The sequence below is a fragment of the Triticum urartu genome, chromosome 2A, assembly GCF_056163025.1.
Source record: "Triticum urartu cultivar PI428250 chromosome 2A, HENAU_Tu73, whole genome shotgun sequence".
In the NCBI taxonomy this organism is placed as follows: domain Eukaryota; kingdom Viridiplantae; phylum Streptophyta; class Magnoliopsida; order Poales; family Poaceae; genus Triticum; species Triticum urartu.
Window position 1 is genome coordinate 685802745 of NC_141874.1, and position 21863 is coordinate 685824607.

General features: G+C 48.0%; 1 pseudogene; it reads left to right on the plus strand.

Moving 5' to 3' along the window:
- The first annotated feature begins 792 nt into the window (after positions 1-792).
- LOC125539725 (anthocyanidin 5,3-O-glucosyltransferase pseudogene) lies at positions 793-2418 on the plus strand (annotated as a pseudogene).
- The last annotated feature ends 19445 nt before the right edge of the window (positions 2419-21863 follow it).

A 21863-nucleotide genomic window follows, 5' to 3' on the forward strand; every position in this document is an offset into this window, starting at 1 on the left:
CATTAGATCATGCTCGGAGGGGCAGGCTGAATGTGCATGTGATGCCCAGCTCCTCCATCGCGAAATATTCAAGTAACACCCTTGATATACACTTAACTGGGTGTGAGGCTTGAAGCAATCAGAAGATAAAGATGTCTATATTTCCTCAAACATGTGAAATATGGTAATCCACTTTGGCACGTGAGAGCATATGCTCCTGCCAAGGGGCAAAGCTCTACAAGATGTCAAAAAATTCCAAAGAAAATTTGACGCGTACATCTTGATATTCTATGTGCGCATGCCAATTTTCGCAGAAAACTGACAATTTTTGTGGCTGGTGTGAAAAATCATGAAAAAAAACCCTTTTTAAACATTGAATTTTGTCTTTTTCACACGCGACAAAAAAGTTGTCGGTTTTTCGCGAAACGACTTTGTGCAGACGGAGAATGTTGAGATGTGTGTGCGAAACATTTTATCTGAATTTTGTGACATTTTAAAATACGTTTAAAACACATTTTAAAAACCAGGGGCATATGCTCCCCGATGCCAAAATGCCCCTCTCAGTGAGATGGTGCATTTTCTGTCCTGCTGAACGTGATCCAGTGGTCCAGAATACACCGGTGCATCGTATCATCGAATAATCCGTATCACCAGATACGCTCTCACACTATTCGGAGTCGAATCATCTGTTTCTGAATACGAAAACAAATTGATATTCTTTGGAGTTTGGACAGGTCGGCAGCAGACACCATGGGGCCGGTCCGGAGCCTCTGTGTGTCCACGGCCTCGGCTGGATGGGTGGACGAGCAGCGAGCTGGGGAAAAAATCTGCTTCCGAGTCGCCTTTAGCACGACGAGCAGCCATCAGGAAACGCAAGGGGAGAGGTCGTTTCCCACTTTGCAGAATGGCAGCCCCAAACAATACTAGCACTCCAAAGAAGCTGGTTGTCATCTACGCTCCGCCGGGGATGCCGGGCCACCTGTTCCCAGCCGTGGAGCTGGGCAAGCTGCTCGTGGTGCAGGGCCTCGAGGTCACCGTCGTCCTCGGCGGGGAGGATAGCCACGGCGCCGGTGGTTCCTTCCTCGCCGGCATCGAGGCCGCCAGCCCGTCCTTGTCCTTCCACTGTCTCCCCCGTGCCACGCTCCCCTCCGACGTGCCCGCCGGGAGTTTCGAGGCGCAGCTTTTCGGGCTCGCGCGCGCCTCCAACCCGGACCTCCGTGACTTCCTCCGGTCCGCCTCCCCGGCCCCGGAAGCACTCGTCATCGATTTCTTCTGCAGCAGCGCGCTCGACGTCGGCGTCGAGCTCGGCATCCCGACCTACTTCTTTCACACCACTTGCATCGCCAGCGTCGCCTTCTGTCTCTACCAGCAAGTCATCCATGAGCAGACCGCTCTGAGCTTCCGAGACCTCGGCAGTGACCTTTTGCACGTCCCGGGATTGCCACCGATACCAGCAGATCACCTGCCCGCGTTTATCCTCGATCGCGACAGCTTGAGCAGCAAGTTCTTCCTCGGCGCATCCGAACGCTTGTGCAACTCGCAGGGCCTTATCGTCAACAGCTGCCGCTCCTTGGAGCCGCGCGCCACCGATGCCATCGTCTCCGGCCTCTGCACGCTCCCTGGGCGACGAACACCGCCGCTGTACTGCATAGGGCCGCTGATCAAGCCCGACGAGGCTGGGACGCAGCAGCGCCACGAGTGTCTCGCGTGGCTCGATGGCCAGCCGAAGGCAAGTGTGGTATTTCTCAGTTTCGGCAGCTTGGGCCGGTTCAGCGCTGAGCAGATCAAGCAGATGGCGGCGGGGCTGGAGACGAGTGGGCAACGGTTCTTGTGGGTTGTCCGGCGCCCGACCGGCGACGAGCACCAGCCTGCTGGCGACCTCAACACGCTTTTTCCAGAAGGCTTCCTGGACCGGACCAAGGAGAGGGCACTGGTCGTCATGTCGTGGGCGCCGCAGCAGGCAGTGCTGGCGCACGGTGCGGTGGGCGGGTTCGTCACACACTGCGGATGGAACTCGGTGCTGGAGGCGGTCATGGCGGGGGTGCCGATGCTGGCATGGCCTCTGTACGCCGAGCAGCACACAAACAAGGTGTTCTTAGTCGAGGAGATGCGGCTGGCCGTGGCCATGGAAGGGTATGCCAAAGAAATGGTGGAAGGCCAGGAGGTGGCGGAGAAGGTCAGGTGGCTGATTGAGTCCGATGATGGGCGGGAGCTCCGGCATCGGACGCAAGCGGCAATGCGGCAAGCGAAGGAGGCGCTGGACGACGGTGGTGAGTCAAGAACAGCGTTGCTGCACCTTGCGAGAGGGTGGGAAAACGCCGACCACAATGGAAGCATCAATTGAAGAATTTCTTTCAAATGTTAGTGCCATCTAATAAGTGCCATGTATGTTCATGTGCGGACCTTTGAAATGCTGCAAACAGAACTATTCAAGCTTTACTGTTCATGTATTTCAGAGAACTATTTATTTGCATTTATCGAATGTTTTTTGCATGCAAAATCAACACAATGGACCGGGTCCTCCTCCCCGAATTCAACGGAGGTGGGCCCTCATTCCCCCTATTACCAATCCATCACAATTTGCTAACTGGCTAATCACGTAAAACGTAAATATTTTTTTCTTAGATGTAGCATTGCTCCATGGAAAACATGTTCATGAAAATTATTATTATTTGAAACAATGGACACCTTGTCGGTTACAGTAAAGAAATTGGTGATCGTAACTGAGTTTTACACATTACTCACCACCAAAGGAAGTTTGGGTAAAACTGAATACGGATGGATCTTTTATGAACAGCAATGAGGCGGGGCCGGAATGATTCTTCGTAATGATCAAGGGGAGATCATCTTCTCAGCGTGTAGGGCGCTCTACTCATGCAGGGAAGCGCTGGAGGCGGAGTTATGTGCATGCATGAAGGGTCTGTCATTGGCTATACAACGATCAGAGCTTCCCATTGAGCTGGAGTTGGACGCGCAAGTTGCTGTGTCTATGATCATATATGAGGGAACTGATCGATCTGTTTATGCAGCCCTAGTGAAGGAGATTAGACATCTTTTTGAGTCTTCATCGTACTTGTATTACTCTTGTGTCTAGATCTCAAAATAAGGCTAGTGATAGCCTAGGTACTTTTGGTAGAGGCCAGGGTAGAACTATGACCTGGCTAGGTTCCGGGCAGCCGAAGACCTTGGTTATCTCGCATGATGATTGTAGTCCTATGACTTTTGAGTAATACAAGTATTTATCCCGCAAAAAAAAAAAATTGGCGCTCGCCGCAGTTTCATGCTTTGGATGACTCGCCTCAAGTCTGACACTCCGCCTCCCGCCCCTCCAGCTTGATCTTAACAACCCCTCCCCCTATCAGCTCGTTCTCCTCGGTTTGGCCGGGGCTGGTCATTCTCTTGCTCGTTTCGAGTGATGGTGTTTCCCCTGTCTCTTGTCCTTAGCTTCGAAGTCATGCCACCGTGTTAATCTCACTCCTATTGGATCTTCCTTCTTTCTGGCGGCTGGGTGGTTGCGGGCTCGTCGATTGCGTTTCAGTGGGCCATGTTCCATTCGGTCGTCTTGTATCCATGGTGGAATTCTGCTTGTCGCGTTGTCGATGTTATGTTTGTCCTGACGCTTGGTCGGTGCTAAGCGGATTCTCCTCGGGCTGGTGGTGGATGTCATCCTGGAAGGATCGCACTTCTAGTGTCATGATCCTTGCTTTTAGAAATCGCAAGTTCATTCGGTGTATGGTCTATGTTTTCTAGCATGTTGGTCATCGACGCTTGTGTTGTGGATTTTTAGGTGTTGTTGTTGGTGTTGGTGTTGGTGGTGTTGTTTAAGTTTATGGTGCGGCTGGTCGTGTCATCTTTGGCATTGTAATGACGGTGACATCTTTGTCGTTGTACTCTTCTTTCTTTCTAATGAATGCATGGATATCTCCTTCATGATTTGAAAAAAGAAAGCATTTTCTGCAGAAATGCAATATAGACAATGTACAATAGGTATTGAATCATGTAATTAATTTCATACTTAACTCCATAAAATTGATGGTATTTGCGAAAGAAATTGTTTGAGGATAACTAAAGACAACTTCCGCATTATTGTACTGGACATTGTGCAAATTGTTTTAAACTAACAAGATAATATAACCTCCTTTTGAAATATATGCAGTCCTAAAGTATGAGCTTCACCAACTATGACTGACAAATGTGTATAGAAATATTAGGATTGTGTGGGTGGAAACAATATCATTGAATTTATCATGGAAAACATTTTCTTTTAATATTGTAATTTAAAAACTTTGACCAACATATCCATGTGAGAAAGAATGGTCAAATTTCCTGTAAAAATTCATTTCATGGTGCTCTAGCTAGCACATTAACGTTGTCTCTTTTCAAACGAGACTAGGTGATGAACATGTAACGATGTACTCTTGGCCTTTCAGATATTATAATATATTTTTAAATCTAGTGATATCAATTTCAAACAGCAAGGTGTATTTTGTTTTGGTCAAACGAGTCTTTGACAAAAAAATTGCTCAGTTAATGTGTTTTGCAAGATATCAAATTGGTATGGCTATATTGAAAAGAATATACAAAGTAGACAAAAAACACTTAAAAGGGGAAAGGATTAAAAAAACGGCACCAAGCACAAGAAAAATTGAGACACCTCACCTTAGTCTTTATGGAAAAAACCATCAACTCGTCATCAAGACCATACACATTTAATAGGTAGTTACTCCGAGCGAAAATGCTATGCGATTTTCCATCCCTAACCAATAACAACCCCCCCCCCCCCCCCACCCCCGACTTCAACTGAGTGGGCCCCTTTTCCCTGATTTGATCCAACCAAAAGATGCCACTTAATCCATTACATTAATTACGTAAGATCCCTTACGTACGTGTAGCATTAGTCTTCCTCCGAGACATCCCTCAACATAGATCAAAAATGCTACACCTACATATTAACTTATGAAAAGCTACGTAAAACCTTTCATCCATAACTAATCGCCCCCCCCCCCCCTCCTGATTTTCAGGGGGTGGGGCCCCCTCCGTTTTCTTTTCCAATCAAACGTTTCCACCTAAACTTGTACGTAAGATACGTAAAAGAATTTACGTAGATGTAGCGTTGTCCAACATAGATTCGCTAGGACCTCCCACATGATGCAAGTGCGTGACTGCGTCAAATAGGAGGATAAATATACCGGCCATCGTAACTGGGCCAGCCCGTTTTAACGAAGCGAGCATTGCTATGTTTTTGGTCTACTTCGGTTGCATGGTTTTTTTTCTTTGTAGTTTTTCATTTAGTTTTAAAAACTTGAACATTTTTAATAAAAATGAATATATTTTAGAAAGGTTGCCCTTTTAGAAAAATTGAGAGCATTTTTGTAAACAGACGATTTTTATTATATTTTAAAATCCCCTATTTTCATAATTTCTTCTTTTTTGAAAAAACGATTCTTTTTTATATTTGAGACATTTTAATATTTTATTTACTGATCTCCAATTTTTGATGACTGTTTTAAAAATATTGAACATTTTTTAAAAACTTATTAATATTTTTAGTTTTTATAAATATTCATTGAAACTATGAACTATTTTGAAATAAAAACAGAAAAAGGGAAAAACAAAAAGAACCTTCTAGAAGGTTCCCAATACCAGTAATAATTAGGACACAACCTTCTAGAAGTTTCCAAAATTTAGAGAAGGATTCTTGTAACACTAATTGGACTGGCAAATCCTAACGCTTTCCTGTGCGTTTTGTGCCTCAGTTTGCGCAATAAACGTCAAAGAGGGGATGCCAGATTCACGCTCCACTTAAGGTTCTTTTAGGCAAGCGCTTGACTTAAGTGAGTGATAAGAAGGTGCTCGGAATAGTTGGGCCAGCACAATAAAGAGTATCACAATAATGGGATACTCTTCAGTTGTTTTCCTTTTTAAAATAATGTTATTATCTTCTATGTGTACTTTTTTTGCAGGGTATCTTATATGTGTATTTTACTTTGAAAAAATTATTTGCATTTATATATTTCCTTACTTTTTCTTCGCTTCTTTTGTATAACATTATTTAAAAAATGCACGAAATATAGGGGATTTTTTTCAAATCTCTAAAAGGTCCGTTTTTTTCTTCATGCCCTTTTAAAAAATGCAGCCTTCATTTTTGTAAACAGACAATTTTTATTATATTTTAAAATCACCTATTTTCATAATTTCTTCTTTTTTGAAAAAAGAACCTTTTTGAGATTTTAGACATTTCTTCATGTGTTGCCCTTTTAAAAAATGCAGCCTTCATTTATTATCTTCTACAATTTGTATGTTTATATTTTAATTTTCAAAAAAAATCTGCTGCGAAACACATGAAGGCTTTTTAAGTAGGCGAGAATTGTTTTAGTTCATGAATATTAATATTCTATATATGTGAATATTTTTTGCTAAAAAACCTTTTCTAGTGTATGTAGACATTATTTATAGTCATGAACATTGTGGTTTGAAATGCACGAAGAAAGTCTCAAATTAGAGCGAAACATATTTTTCATATGCCGGCAAAAGAACATATTTTTGTGTAACATGGAAACAAATTACATATTTTTTTGGTGATCCTATGGAATATATTTCACTAGCAACATGATTTTTTTTAAAGTTGGTATACATACATGAATCTCACAAATTGTACGAACCAAAAGAAAATTCACACGCCGAACATCTTATTTGTCTATTGAATTTATTATTAATACATCTATTCATGCGAAGTATATTTTTTCTAAAGATGCATCAAATGTTTTATAGAAAATAGAAAAGAAACTCATGTATTTTTGTTGAGACAATCATGCATAGTTTTATTAAGTCGTCGCAATGTTTTCAGCGACGACCAGTTTTAGCCTTTTTTTTTCAGGCGAATCATGCATATACCCGAGACAGTCTCAAGACTCAACCGGAACACTCCCGCGTCCCAGCAATAGCATCATTTCGACTCCCTACGTCCTATAATATCAAAAACACTCTTATATCCATGGAACGAAGGGAGTACTAAGAGCAACTCTAGCAGATCCTGCAAAACACACAGACCCATTTCGGCAAGTACGCGGGTCTGGTCTAATTTTTTCGGTCAGAATAGTACCCGCATACTCACCCGGCCCATAAAATTTTTTGCCGCGGCCTGCAAACCTCACGCCTTTACCGCTATATCTGCGGTTCCGCGACTCGTTTACCGTCCAGCCATGCGATTCCCCTTCCCCCTCTCCACATTTCTCGCTGCCGGCGATCACCCGCCCCGCCTCCAGCCGCCATGTGGGGCCAAATGTGGAGCTCCGGACGCGGCTCCGGTAGTAAATCCGGCGGTGGAAGGGACCCGGAGCACGAGCTGTGCGTCCGATCGGACGGCGCGAGGAAGTGTGGGGCCCGGAAGTGCACCAACCGCGGCATGTCGCTGCCGGCGAGCTTCCAGCGAAGCGAGACGGAGGAGTATGACCGCCGGCGCGCGTCCTTCTCCTCCGCAAGGTCTTCGTACGCCGGGAGCTCCTCCTCCCCCGGCGTGGGCCTTCTCCCCGTGAAGAGGGAGTGGCCGGAGGACAAGAAGGAGCCGGACGAGTTCGCCTTCGTCCCCGTGAAGGAGGAGCCCGAGGAGCCCACTCCGCTCGGCCGCCGCGGAGTCGTCGGGCCAGAAGACTACGTCGCTGACGTCGACGTTGTTCTGGCCGACATCGCCGAGCGGAGCGTGCGCGAGAAGGCGGAGCATTGGCGCCACGCCGAGGAGCTCGAAGACCTCCAGTGGCGGCAGGCGGTCACCGCAAACCTCGCCGCCAAGGAGAAGGCCGAGGAGTGGCGCCGCATCCGCGAGGAGCAAGCAGCGAAGTACATCGACCTGTGCAGCTCCGCGAGGAGGATTGAGCGTCCTTCTCCACGGCGCCGTCCATTTGCCGTGATCTCACCGCTGTCAGATCCGAAGTAGTTAACATAGTATGTAGTATGAACTATGTTTGTAATTTGTTGATCATGTAAAATTTATGTAGTATGTGATCAACTATGTTTGTGTAATTTTTTTCATGAAAATGTTTTTTCAAATTATACAGGTTTAGATACGGTTTCTGTTCCGTTGCTCTAACTGGACACCACAGAGGCCGTCTCAACCTTTGTTGTATCCAAACATGTCTGCATCGTGGCCAAAAAAATGTCAAGTTGCATCATCCGCAAAGCTGGCGAGTGCGCGCAGAGGGGTACACGACACGAGCACCCGCTGTTTTGTGCTTGACACGGACGGGACGCTTCTCTTCTCTCCGGTGGCTGCGCCTGCTCGCGCATGGAGCCGGGGACCTGACCTGGGGGATTCCGCGACGGGAGGAAAGGTGCGGACGGGGGTCCATGCCGACGCCGGTGCCCACAGCCGCACACGACGCGTCGCTACGGCTGGCCGGACTTGACAACGCCAACGTCACGCCACGCAGCTGCCGTGTCTGGACGCGGCCACGGCCGGCCATGCTGCCGCCGCATCCTGCAGGGCAGGGCAGGGTAGGCAGCAAGAAGGACGAAGTGCGTGACGGACCGATGTGCCTTCTCGATGAACCCAAGGTGGACGGCAGGACAAGACCGTGCCGTACGAAGATTGAGAAAGAAAAAGAAGTGTAGTACTCTACCAGCATGGATTGGCTCACGTAGGAGCTGTGGATGCGGTAGCAGTTGACTGACGAGCTGTTGTTGCTGTCGTGGTGTTGCGTTGCTTTTGCCTCGGTCGCCTTGTTGCTGTTGTGGTGGTGCCGCCCATTGCCTCGGTCTCGTCTTCTCGTGACCACATCACCTCTCGCCGCCCGTCATGGCCTAAGCTCAACTACTTTGCTCTATCTAGACCGCTCCGTCCCAACAGCCGGCGACGCCAACGCCGTCGACGTGGAAATGCCGGTGGCAGCGGCCAGACAGAGACGCCGGCCAGCGTGAACTATATTGTTGAAAATGAAGAGCAACTCTATGCCGTGTGTTAAAATGGACACATCAACTATGCCGGCCAAGATGGGCAGGTGGACTTGGAGTGACTAATCTCAAGTGGATGAATATTGCCCAACTGAGAGCAATCAAAAAGAGAATTTTTTTTTTCGAGGAGCTTGTGGCTCACAAGCCGAGGCATGGAGGAAAGTGTCTTATAAATGGGGATTTTAATCAAATTTACCGTGCAAGAGACAAGAATAAGAGGAACGTCAACCGCAATCGTATCAACCGGTTCCACGCCACGCTTCATGGTTGTGATCCACGCGAGGTTCACCTTCAAAATCGTCGTTTCACTTGGAGTAATGAGCGGCAAAATCCCACCATGAGCAAACTTGACAGTGTGTTTTGCAACGCCGAATGGGACATTGAATTCCAAAATCACATCTTGCATGCCTTATATTCGTCCCTGTCTGACCATTGTCCCATACTGTTGGCATCTATAATTGGCCCCAAAAAGCCTAGAAGCTTCAAGTTCGAGAACTTTTGGATCAAGATACCGGGTTTTCAAGAGACTGTCTCTGATGCTTGGGCTGCTTCGACACCCCACTACGAGCCTTGTCAAATCCTCTTCCATAAGCTTCGGTCAACCGCTGTCCGGTTGAGAAAATGGAGTCAATCCTTCTCCTCAAATGCAAGGCTGCACCTTCACATGGCACTTCAAATTATTCTCAGATTGGACATCGCTCAGGAGTCGCGCTCCCTCTCGCCGGAGGAGTTTGATCTTCGTAAGCGGCTTAAGAGGTGCGTCATCAGTTTGGCGGTTCTTGAGAGGGCTAGGAAAAGGCAGTGTGCCCACATCCGTAACTTGAAGGAAGGGGATGCCAACACCAAATTTTTTCACTTGAAGATTAATGGGAGGAGGCGCAAGAATTTCATACACAAGTTGAGCAACGGGGTTGGTTGGGTTACGAAGCATGAGGATAAGGAGAATATTATATACCAGCACTTCACCACCGCTTTGAACAAAGGGCCATGCAGAACCACAGACTTCAATTGGCAACTCCTCCACTTCATAGATTGTGATATTTCCAGTCTTGGGGATGAGATGACGGACGAGGAGGTGATTGCAGCCATCAAGGCTATGCCTAGCGACAAGGCTCCCGGGCCTGACGGCTTTACTGGGGCATTCTTCAAGAGCTGCTGGCCAATTATAAAGGACGATCTTATGAAGGTCATCTCCGCCTTCTCGAGTTTGCATGCGGACAACTTTCACTGGCTCAACTCCGCAAATGTGGTTCTCTTGCCAAAGAAGGAGGGGGCTGAGGCGATCACGGACTTTAGGCCTATCAGTTTGATCCATGTCGTCGCCAAGGTGATGGCGATGAGGCTCACCCCTTTTATGAATATCCTCGTATCCCGTGCTCAGAGTGCCTTCATCAAATCTCGGTGCATCCACGACAACTTCATGTATGTTCGCAACTATGCTTGCCGACTCCAACGAACAAACACGCCATCACTCCTGCTCAAGTTGGACATCAAGAAGGCTTTTGATTCAATTAGATGGGAATATCTTCTCGACCTGTTACAGAGGAGAGGTTTTCCTTCGAGGTTTCGTGAGTGGATCACGGCCCTTATTCGGACGTCTACATCGAGGGTTCTTCTCAACGGTGTTCCTGGCAATCCTATCCAACATGGGCAGGGCCTCCGGCAGGGGGACCCAGTGTCTCCTCTTCTGTTTGTCCTTGCTATTGACCCCCTTCAGCAAATCTTGGACGTGGCAACAGAGAATGGAGACCTACATAGATTACGTGGCCGTGGTGCCCGCCTTCGCACCTCCCTATACGCGGACGACGCTGCCATATTCTTGGCGCCTATCAAGGAGGATGTGGATATGCTTGCCACCATACTTCAAAGCTTTGGAAACGTCACCGGCCTAGTTACGAACATTAACAAGAGTTTGGTGGCCCCTATTAGATGCTCCAATATCGACCTTGACATGATTCTAGGTGCCTTCCCAGCGGTCAGAGCTCAGTTCCCCTTGCAGTACCTCGGCCTTCCGCTATCCATTCATCGTTTGCGGGTTGTGGACTTCCAACATTTGCTTGATAAGATTGCTGGAAAGATCATGATTGGCCAGGGAAAGTACATTACGATGGCTGGGAGGAGCACGTGGGTAAAGTCAGTTATCACTTCGCAGGCCATCCACCACCTCACTTCGCTTGTGGTGCCCAAAGGAATGATGGCGTCCATCATCAAGTTGCAGCGGGCTTTTCTTTGGGAAGGCACGGATAAAGTTTCTGGAGGAAAATTTAAGATAAGATGGGAGAAAGTTTGTACGCCCAAGGACATGGGTGGCCTAGGCATCCTGGACATGGAAAAATTCACACGTGCCTTACGGCTTAGATGGCCTTGGTTGGTTTGGAAGGACGCGGAAAGAGCTTGGGTTGATTTGGGGCACCCGTGCGATGAAGAGGACATGGCGTTGTTTTATGAGTGCACTTCCATCACTATTGGCAATGGGCAAAGGCCTCTTTCTGGCACTCCCCTTGGCTTGGGGGTCGCAAGCCAAAAGACATCGCTCCCTCCATTTTTGCAATTTCCAAACACAAGAATGACACCATCCATAGGGCTTTCGATCTCAACAAGTGGATTGCCAACATCAACACAAATTCTGGCCTCACAATCAGCACGGGTTGGATTACGAGAGGTCTTCCTTGATGAGGGGGTGGATGATGAGATTGTTTGGAAGCTTTCGCCTTCCGGTGAGTACACGGCATCGTCGGCTTACAAAGCTCAACTCGACGACTCCACTGCATCGAAATGAAGTCTGCAGTGTGGAACAATTGGGCGCCGGCAAAGCACAAATTCTTTGCTTGGCTTATCATTCAAGACCGTGTTTGGACGGCGGACAGGCTTCAACGGAGAGGATGGCCAAATTGCGGCCTATGCCAGTTATGCAAGAGGGAGCCAAAGACGGCTGCACACATCATCTTCCGCTGTCGATACATGGTACACATTTGGATGGAGATCAAGACTTGGATGGGTTTGACCGGTGTGGACATCACCGACTGGAGTAGCTTCAACAGCGTCAATGATTGGTGGCACCACATGGTAGGCGTCAATGGCAATGTGAGAAAGGGTCTCGCATCTCTCGTCATGTTGGTTTCATGGGAGATTTGGAACGAGCGGAATGCGAGAGTATTTAGTATGGTGTCCGCCATGCCAAATGTAATCACATCTAGAATCAAGTCGGAGGTTAGACTTTGGGGGTTGGCAGGGGCCAAACGCCTGAGTTCTCTTATGCCGCGAGAGTAGGCTTATCGGTTTCGGGCTGTTATGGGCGGTCAGTCATGTAATTCAAAACTCTTCTTAATTAATGAGATGAGGCAAATCTTTTGCCTCCGTTTTGAAAAAAAATATTGCACTCCAAGCGAAGTGGCTGTGGCTTTAGCGGGCAGACGCGACCAGACCTTGGGCTGAGTTCAAGTTCAGCATACCTCATGAGGCCAGAGCTCTATTTCAAGCGGCGGTAAGAACGCACCTCGGTGATAGCAGGACGGCCTTATTTTGGGAGGATAGGTGGTGCAATGGCCACCGACTAGAGGAGTTGGCGCCAGAGATATATGCAAAAGTATCAAAGAAGGTGAGGAGCATAAGAACAGTGGAGGATGCAATACAACACGCAACATGGGCAAGAGATGTTGGACCGGACATGAACGAGGGCGAGCTAGACCAATTCCTGCAGCTCTGGACACAGGTGGACGGAACGAACTTGGATGCACAGCGGCCGGACCAACTAATGTGGTCGTGGGAGAAGGACGGTCAGTTCTCGGTCCGATTTGCATATGCGGCTAAGTTTGCCACACACCACATTTCACCCACGGCTAGCTTCACATGGGCATCAAAGGCCCCCTTGTGGTGCCGCTTCTTTACATGGCTTGCACTTATGGGTAGAGTGTGGACATCGGACAGGCTGGCACGGCGAGGGCTCCCACATCAGGACACTTGCCCTTTATGTGCCCAAGATGACCGAAACTATTAACCACCTCCTGACCGAATGTGTCTTTGCGCGAGAAGTGTGGGTAAAGGTAGGCCTCATTGTGGGCATGATCGGCCTTGCACCATCACACGGAGAGGACCAACGGACGTGGAGCACTCGGGCAACACAGCTTGGGAGATATACAAAGACTGCTCGCGCCATCCAGGTATTGGTCCTCTGGGAGCTGTGGAAGCATCGGAACTCGATTGTGTTTGACGGAAAGTGTTCGGACATGCGACATGTGCTAGGAAGGATACAATCATAGGGTGTAATATGGAAGCAGGCAGGCATCCTGCACGCTGACCATAACCTTTTCCCTGTAGATGTAGGGGTAGATGGGCGAGTGTACGGTGAGTAATCCACCTAAAGCCTATGCGGTGGATCGTGTTGTGTAAATGCCATGTGAATATTTGCAAATGGGGCTCTTCCCCTCTTTCCCTCCTATCAATATATGACACAGACACTCATGCGTATTCGAGATAAAATGGACACATCAAATGATCGTGGACATGTGTCGACGAATAGAGAATACAGGCGTCATCCAATGCAGTGCACCAAAAAAAATAACGGACATGTGGTTTTCATAAATAGTTGCGTCTTTCTTACATAGAAAAAGGACTCAAACCTAGTATACTCTTCATCGGAGTTTGCCAAGCCTTACACGTCGCCAGTGGAGATGAGGTTGATCATCGAGCCAGTGAAGGTGAGATTGATGATCGAGACGGACAGTCTGGCCCCATGTCATTAGGGGCCGGCACAAACGACGCGGTCGTGCCAACGTTGACATTAGTCGCGTCCGTCAACAAAGTGTCTCTTCCCCCTCCGTCTCCCTCGCGATCTCGTCGAAGAGGCGGTTGCACTCCGCCTCAAGTTTTCGACCAATTCACCAAGGAATTTTTTGGTTGCTTTTGGCGGATTGCTTATTATTAGGCTGGATCGAATGTTAACCTACCACCGCTCATTGCAAATGATGTGGGCGCTGTGTACGGACCCGAGCATCGTCCACTGCTCTTCCACAAAGCCCAGATCCTCCGCGGCTATGGTCAAGACAACCCGATTAAACGCCTGCTCGCCTTCGATATGGCCCTCCGCCCACCAGTTATTCAAGAGGAGTTGCAGGTTGTATTGTTGCTCCTCCATCAGCATCTGAAACACGGACACATGCAGCGCCTAGTCCGCCATGATGCGGTGTAGTGCGCCTCCGCTTGTTGCATGGTGAAACCAACCATCGTCGCGGGCGCCTCCTCCTCCATTGTCACGTTTGCCTTCTCCACCTCCGCCACTTCCATTGTCGCATCCTCCTCCTAGCCCTCTGATACGTCTCCAACATATCTATAATTTTTGATTGTTCCATGATGTTATATTATCATTTTTGGATGTTTTATAATAATTTTATAGTCATTTTATATCATTTTTTGGTACTAACCTATTGACATAGTGCCAAGTGCCAGTTGTTGTTTTTTGCATGATTTTTACATTGCAGGAAATCAATACCAAACGGAGTCCAAACGCAGCGAAACTTTTTGTGGATTTTTTTGGACCAGAAGACATCCAGTGGGCCAGAGAAGCGCCTGGGGGGTGCTCCGAGAGGAGCACAACCCACCAGGCCGTGCCTAGAGTCCCAGGCACGCCCTGATGGGTTGTGCCCACCTCGGGTGCCTCCCTAACCGACTCTTTACTCTATAAATACCCCAATATTCTAGAAACGCTACGGGATTCGACGAAAATCAATTCCAGCCGCCGCAGAGTCCAGAACCACCAGATCCAATCTAGACACCATCACGGAGGGGTTCATCATGCCCATTGGTGCCTCTCCGATGATGCGTGAGTAGTCTTTTGTAGACCTTTGGGTCCGTACTTAGTAGCTAGATGACTTCCTCTCTCTCGTTTGATTCTCAATACAAAGGTCTCTTGGAGATCCATATGATGTAATTCTTTTGCAGTGTGTTTGTTGGGATCCGGTGAACTTTGAGTTTACGATCAAATCTATGTTTTTATCCATGAAAGTTATTTGAGTCTTCTTCGATCTCTTATATGCATGATTTCTTATAGCCTCGTATTTCTTCTCCGATATTTAGGTTTTGTTTAGCCAACTTGATCTATTTATCTTGCAGTGGGAAGAGGTGCTTTGTGATGGGTTCGATCTTACGGTGCTTGATCCTAGTGACAGAAGGGGAACCGACACGTATGTATCGTTGCCATTAAGGATAACAAGATAGGGTCTATTTCTACATAAATAGATCTTGTCTTGTCTACATTATGTCATCGTTCTTATTGCATTACTCCGTTTCACACACTAGATGCATGCTGGATAGCGGTCGATGTGTGCAGTAATAGTAGTAGATGCAGGCAGGAGTCGGTCTACTAATCTTGGACGTGATGCCTATATAATGATCATTGCCTGGATATCGTCATGATTATTTAAATTTCTATCAATTGCCCAACAGTAATTCATTTATCCACCGTTTGGTATTTTTCTCGAGAGAAGCCACTAGTGAAAACTACGGACCCCGGGTCTCTTCCTTAATATATTTGCCTTTGCGATCTATTTTCCTTTGCTTTTATTTTCAGATTTATTAAATAAAAAAACAAAAATAGCTTGGTGCAATTTATTTTATTTGAGATCTATTTATCCCATCTATCATATTTTTATCACGTCTGTTTGCCAATTTGTGGCACCGTTACCCGAAGGGATTGACAACCCCTTTAACACGTCGGGTTATGAGTATTTGTTATTTGTGTGCAGGTGTTGTTTACATAGTGTTGCTTGGTTCTCCTACTGGTTCGATAACCTTGATCTCATCACTGAGGGAAATACATACCATTGTTGTGCTGCATCATCCCTTCCTCTGGGGAAATACCGATGTAATTCTAGCAGACATCACCCTCCTAGGAGGCGAACCCACAATGGGTCCCGGACATTACTCGCGGCAGTCGAATAGGAAGGGAGGGAATGGGTGGTGTATCGATAGCTCGGATAGAACAAGATGGGGATCAAAGGTGGTAGGGATTGTGTTGTGGTTGACATTCTTTAAATAGTAGCGTGCGCCTGAACAGGTGGAGCATAGACTTTAATACGTTCGGACGAAGATGGCTTCTCGCTCGCCGCGATGGCGTGAATGCCTGGTAGGAGGATGGACGGTCAGATCACTTGATTATGTTAGGAAGTCATCTCATCATCCCGTTTCAGTCACGCCAGCTCTAAACCAACATTAACATGGCGCAAAGCAGGTTGCTCGGTCGTCGCACCGATGTGAATGTGGTAGAAAGCCATCCCATCATCCCGTCCAGTCACGCACGCGCTAAATCAACATTAACATGGTGCAGAGCAGGTTGCTCGGTCGCAGAAGCGATGTGAATGCAACGTTATTCGGCTGGACTGCCATGTCACGTCCACTCTGGACGGGCATCAATTTGGCGCTAAGAGCGAAGTGTCGGTTGGAGCAGAACAAGAGATAAGGTTTTGTGTGGAAAATATTTGTCGAGGCCTACGTGGCGGAGATCCAAAGGCCAACAAATCTCCCTCAACTTAGCTTCTGGTTTGTGGGATTTCAAACTTGTTAGGCCAACTCCAACGCACGGGAGCAAATAGACACCCATTTGTCTGGATTGTATCCATTTGCATAAGCAAAACGAACATGTGGTCGTCCAGCCGCCGATGCGCCCAACTTGCTGCCGCATCTCAAAAAATTTGTTCGCTTTTGGACTTTTAAATTTCGACCCAAATAGACATTGCAAATATTTAAAAACTATATATATATATATATATATATATATTACATAAACGTCCACAAAGTCCTTAGGCTGCACGTTCAAACTAAACATAAAACTTTAAAAAACATAAAACCTAGATTTAGGGTCGTTGTTGTCTTCAGTCCTCGTCGTCCTTCATGAGGTTGATGTAGGGCGGTGGTTTCCATAGGTGGGCTGGCGGCCCCTGCGGCGGCTACCAGGCGGGAGGTGCCTGCATCACTACTGGCCATGGCGGGGACGGTGACCATGTTTCGGCGACCACCCGGGAGGACACATAGACACATACTCCGGCATGCAGGGCACCATGTTCCTCCATGTTCCTTGATTGCGCACCAAGGCTGCGGCAGGTGGCTCCTTGAACACCTCGTCATGCACCTCCTTCATGGGCTCCTCCTTGACCTGCAGCCCCGGGATGGCGACGTCCCTGGCGGCCGACAGAGCCATCATCTCGTCGAGGCCCTCCCATTGGGCGCGGTCATTCTCCCGGACGGAGTCCTCAAGCATCCTCCTCACCAGCTCTTCTTCCTACTCTACAGACATGGTGGGAGGTGGTGGTGGTGGGAACGGCAAGGGGGAGGGCGTCGGTGTTAGCCCGTGCCCCCGCGCATGACCGGGCGACTGGTGTGAGATTGGAGTGCGCGAGGCTGGTAGAGCACGCCCGTGGCAAGGATTGCCGCCGCGGGCAGTGATCTTCCCGAAACCACGTGTCCTAGAGCGGGCAATCAACGGTGTACCTGGCATTGTTGACAAGGTCCGGTGGCAGGTAGGCGCGGCTGCTCACCGGGACCGACAACACGGGCACCGCATCTGCCGACAGGTGCCAATTGTTGGGGAGATGGACGTCATTCCACAGCATCGGCGTGCTAGTCTCCCGATAGCGCTAGCGAGTCTCGACCTTCACGTACAACCACATGAAAGGTGAGGCCGCTGGCAGGGAGATGCTGAATATGGGCGTCGAGGATGTGATGGAGCTGCGGCGACCGCCGAACGACGAACCAGCCTCGTGGTTGTGCTTCCCCCTGCCGGGGACCCACTTCCACACCATGGCAGGAGGCGGGAGGCGGCCGGCGTTAGGTGGTGAAGCGGAGGCCAGAGCTAGGGTTTGGGTGTCGGGGCTCGAGGAGGCACGTGTCGATGGAAGTGTGTGGACTGGCTGGTCCACGTCTTCCACATTAAAAAGGACGCGTCTGGGGCAGCTGGGTGGCTGACTTGCGAGACACGCTGGGCGTGCGGATTAAATGAGTCTGGTGGGAAACAATTAGACAACCAATAGGTGGGGTCGGGGTGGGCGACACGCGTGTGTTCATCCAGTGTCCGTATGTACGCGAATCTGGCCCAAAATTGCACAAGTTTTCAGTCAAGACAGACACTGGATGAACATTATTTACGGTTGCTCTCGTGCATTGGGCCATGACTTACGTCTATAGTTTGCCAAATGGGTCGGGCCAATCAGGCCAGCCCGTGAGCACGCCGGCACGACCCGCGGCATGCCTTGGGACATGCCTGGGCTTGGAGGCTAGGCACGCGGGCCGACACGTCATGGCCCGTTTATTTATTTATTATTATTTTAGATTTTTTATATACATATGTTCGAAAATACAGTCCAATAGGCAAAAAAACAGCCAACAGGTTGAAAATATGCAGCCCAATGTGCTAAACGTGCCATGGGTCAGCCCGCTTATTAGCTAAGGCCGTGCCTGGGCTGGAGAACACAACACGTGGGCTGACACGACTAATAATAGTGCCTTGGCGGGTCGTGCCGTGCCAGGCCCGATTATGGTGGGCTGGCCCGTTTAGCCAGCTCTGCCTACGTCCATTTTGATCCAGACGGACGCGACCGGATGAAATGGGGTTGTGCATTGGAGTTGGCCTTAGAGAATCTCCACTCCCCCCCCCAACAGGCCCCAACGCCCTTTTTATCGCTCGCACCAAAAAAGGCCCAATCGCGCCCCCAGAAGCCCAATTTTCACCGATTTGACCCAATTTTGGCGCCAGCGGACCTAGGTCGAACCCGGCACGCTGGGGGCGCCCGAGGCACCAGGGGAAGCATTTTTGGCGCGAAAGCCCGGTGGGGGTGCCGAGTCAGCGATCAACCTCGTCTCGTCTTCCTCATCCCCTCGTTTCTGAAGGAAATATGCCCTAGAGGCAATAATAAAGTTGTTATTTATATTTCCTTATATCATGATAAATGTTTATTATTCATGCTAGAATTGTATTAACTGGAAACATGATACATGTGTGAATACATAGACAAACAGAGTGTCCCTAGTATGCCTCTACTTGACTAGCTCGTTAATCAAAGATGGTTAAGTTTCCTAGCCATAGACATGTGTCGTCATTTGATGAACGGGATCACATCATTAGAGAATGATGTGATGGACAAGACCCATCTGTTAGCTTAGCACTATGATCGTTTAGTGTGTTGCTATTGCTTTCTTCATGACTTATACATGTTCCTATGACTATGAGATTATGCAACTCCCGAATACCGAAGGAACACTTAGTATGCTATCAAACGTCACAACGTAACTGGGTGATTATAAAGATGCTTTACAGGTGTCTCCGATGGTGTTTGTTGAGTTGGCATAGATCGAGATTAGGAATTGTCACTCCGATTGTCGGAGAGGTATCTCTGGGCCCTCTCGGTAATGCTCATCACTATAAGCCTTGCAAGCAATGTGACTAAAGAGTTGGTTAGGGGATGATGCATTACGGAACGAGTAAAGAGACTTGCCGGTAACGAGATTGAACTAGGTATGAGGACACTGACGATCGAATCTCGGGCAAGTAACATACCGATGACAAAGGGAACACCGTATGTTGTTATGCGGTTTGACCGATAAAGATCTTCGTAGAATATGTAGGAGCCAATATGAGCATCCAAGTTCCACTATTGGTTATTGACCGGAGATGTGTCTTGGTGATGTCTACATAGTTCTCAAACCCGTAGGGTCCGCGCGCTTAACGTTCGATGACGATTTGTATTATGAGTTATGTGATTTGATGTACCGAAGGTTGTTTGGAGTCCCGGATGAGATCACAGACATGACGAGGAGTCTCTAAATGGTCGAGACATAAAGATTGATATATTGGAAGGCTATATTCGGACATCGGAAAGGTTACGAGTGATTCGGGTATTTTTGGGAGTACTGGAAAGTTACGGGAATTCGCCGGGGGAAGTAGTGGGCCTTAATGGGCCAGACGGGAAAGGAGAGAACGGCCTCAAGGGTTGGCCGCGCGCCCCCCTATGGGCTGGTCCGAAGGACTAGGAGGGGGCGGCGCCTCCCTCGTTCCTTCTCCCTCTCCCTCTCCTTCCTTCTTCTCCTACTTGGACTAGGAAAGGGGAAAACCTACTCCTACTAGGAGTAGGAATCCCCCCTTTGGGCGCGCCCCTTGAGGCCGGCCCTCCTCCTCGCCTCCTTTATATACGGGGGAGGGGGCACCCCATAGACACACAAGTTGATCTTTAGCCGTGTGCGGTGCCCCCCTCCACAGATTTCCACCTCAGTCATATTGTCGTAGTGCTTAGGCGAAGCCCTGCGTCGGTAACATCATCATCACCGTCACCACGCCGTCGTGCTGACGAAACTCTCCCTCAGCCTCAACTAGATCAGGAGTTTGAGGGACGTCACCGAGCTGAACGTGTGCAGATCACGGAGGTGTCGTGCGTTCGGTACTTGGATCGGTTGGATCGCTAAGATGTTCGACTATATCAACCGCGTTACTAAACACTTCCGCTTTCAGTCTACGAGGGTACGTGGACTCACTCTCCCCGCTCGTGGCTATGCTTCTCCTAGATAGATCTTGCGTGATCATAGGAATTTTTTGAAATACTACGTTCCCCAACAGTGGTATCAGAGCCAGATTTATGCGTAGATGTTATATGCATGAGTAGAACAAAAATAGTTATGGACGATAATAGTCATACTGCTTACCAACATGTCATACTTTGATTTGGCAGTATTGTTGGATGTAGTGGCCCAGACCGACATTACATGACCGCGTTCATGAGACTGGTTCTACCGCCGTGCTTCGCACACAGGTGGCTAGTGGGTGTCTGTTTCTCCAGCTTTAGTTGAATCGAGTGTGACTACGTCCGGTCCTTGTTGAAGGTTAAAACAACACAGTTGACAAAAAATCGTTGTGGTTTTTGATGCGTAAGTAAGAACGGTTCTTGCTAAGCCCGTAGCAGCCACGTAAAACTTGCAACAACAAAGTAGAGGATGTCTAACTTGTTTTTGCAGGGCATGTTGTGATGTGATATGGTCAAGATGTGATGAGATATAAATTGTTGTATGAGACAATCATGTTTTGTTAACGTTATCGGCAACTGGCAGGAGCCTTATGGTTGTCCCTTTATTGCATAAGATGCAAGCGCCATACAATTGCTTTACTTTATCGCTATGCGATAGCAATAGTTGCAAAAGCAATAGTTGGCGAGACGACCATGTGACGACACGTTGATAGAGATCAAGATGATGGAGATCATGGTGTCATGCCGGTGACGATGGAGATCATGACAGTACTTTGGAGATGGAGATCAAAGGCACAAGATGATAATGGCCATATCATGTCACATATTTTGATTGCATATGATGGTTATCTTTTATGCATCTTATTTTGCTTAGTACGGCGGTAGCGTTATAAGAAGATCCCTCACTAAATTTCAAGGTATAAGTGTTCTCCCTGAGTATGCACCGTTGCGACAGTTCGTCGTGCTGAGACACCATGTGATGATCGGGTGTGATAAGCTCTATGTTCACATACAACGGGTGCAAGCCAGTTTTGCACATGCAGAATACTCGGGTTAAACTTGACGAGCCTAGCATATGCAGATATGGCCTGGGAACACTGAGACCGAAAGGTCGAGCGTGAATCATATAGTAGATACGATCAACATAGTGATGTTCACCATTGAAAACTACTCCATCTCACGTGATGATCGGACATGGTTTAGTTGATATGGATCACGTGATCACTTAGATGATTAGAGGGATGCCTATCTAAGTGGGAGTTCTTAAGTAATATGATTAATCGAACTTAAATTTATCATGAACTTAGTCCTGCTAGTATTTGCATATCTATGTTGTAGATCAATTGCTCGCGTATAGCTTCTTCGTTTAATTTATGATATGTTCCTAAAGAAAACTATGTTGAAAGATGTTAGTAGCAATGATGCGGACTAGCTCCG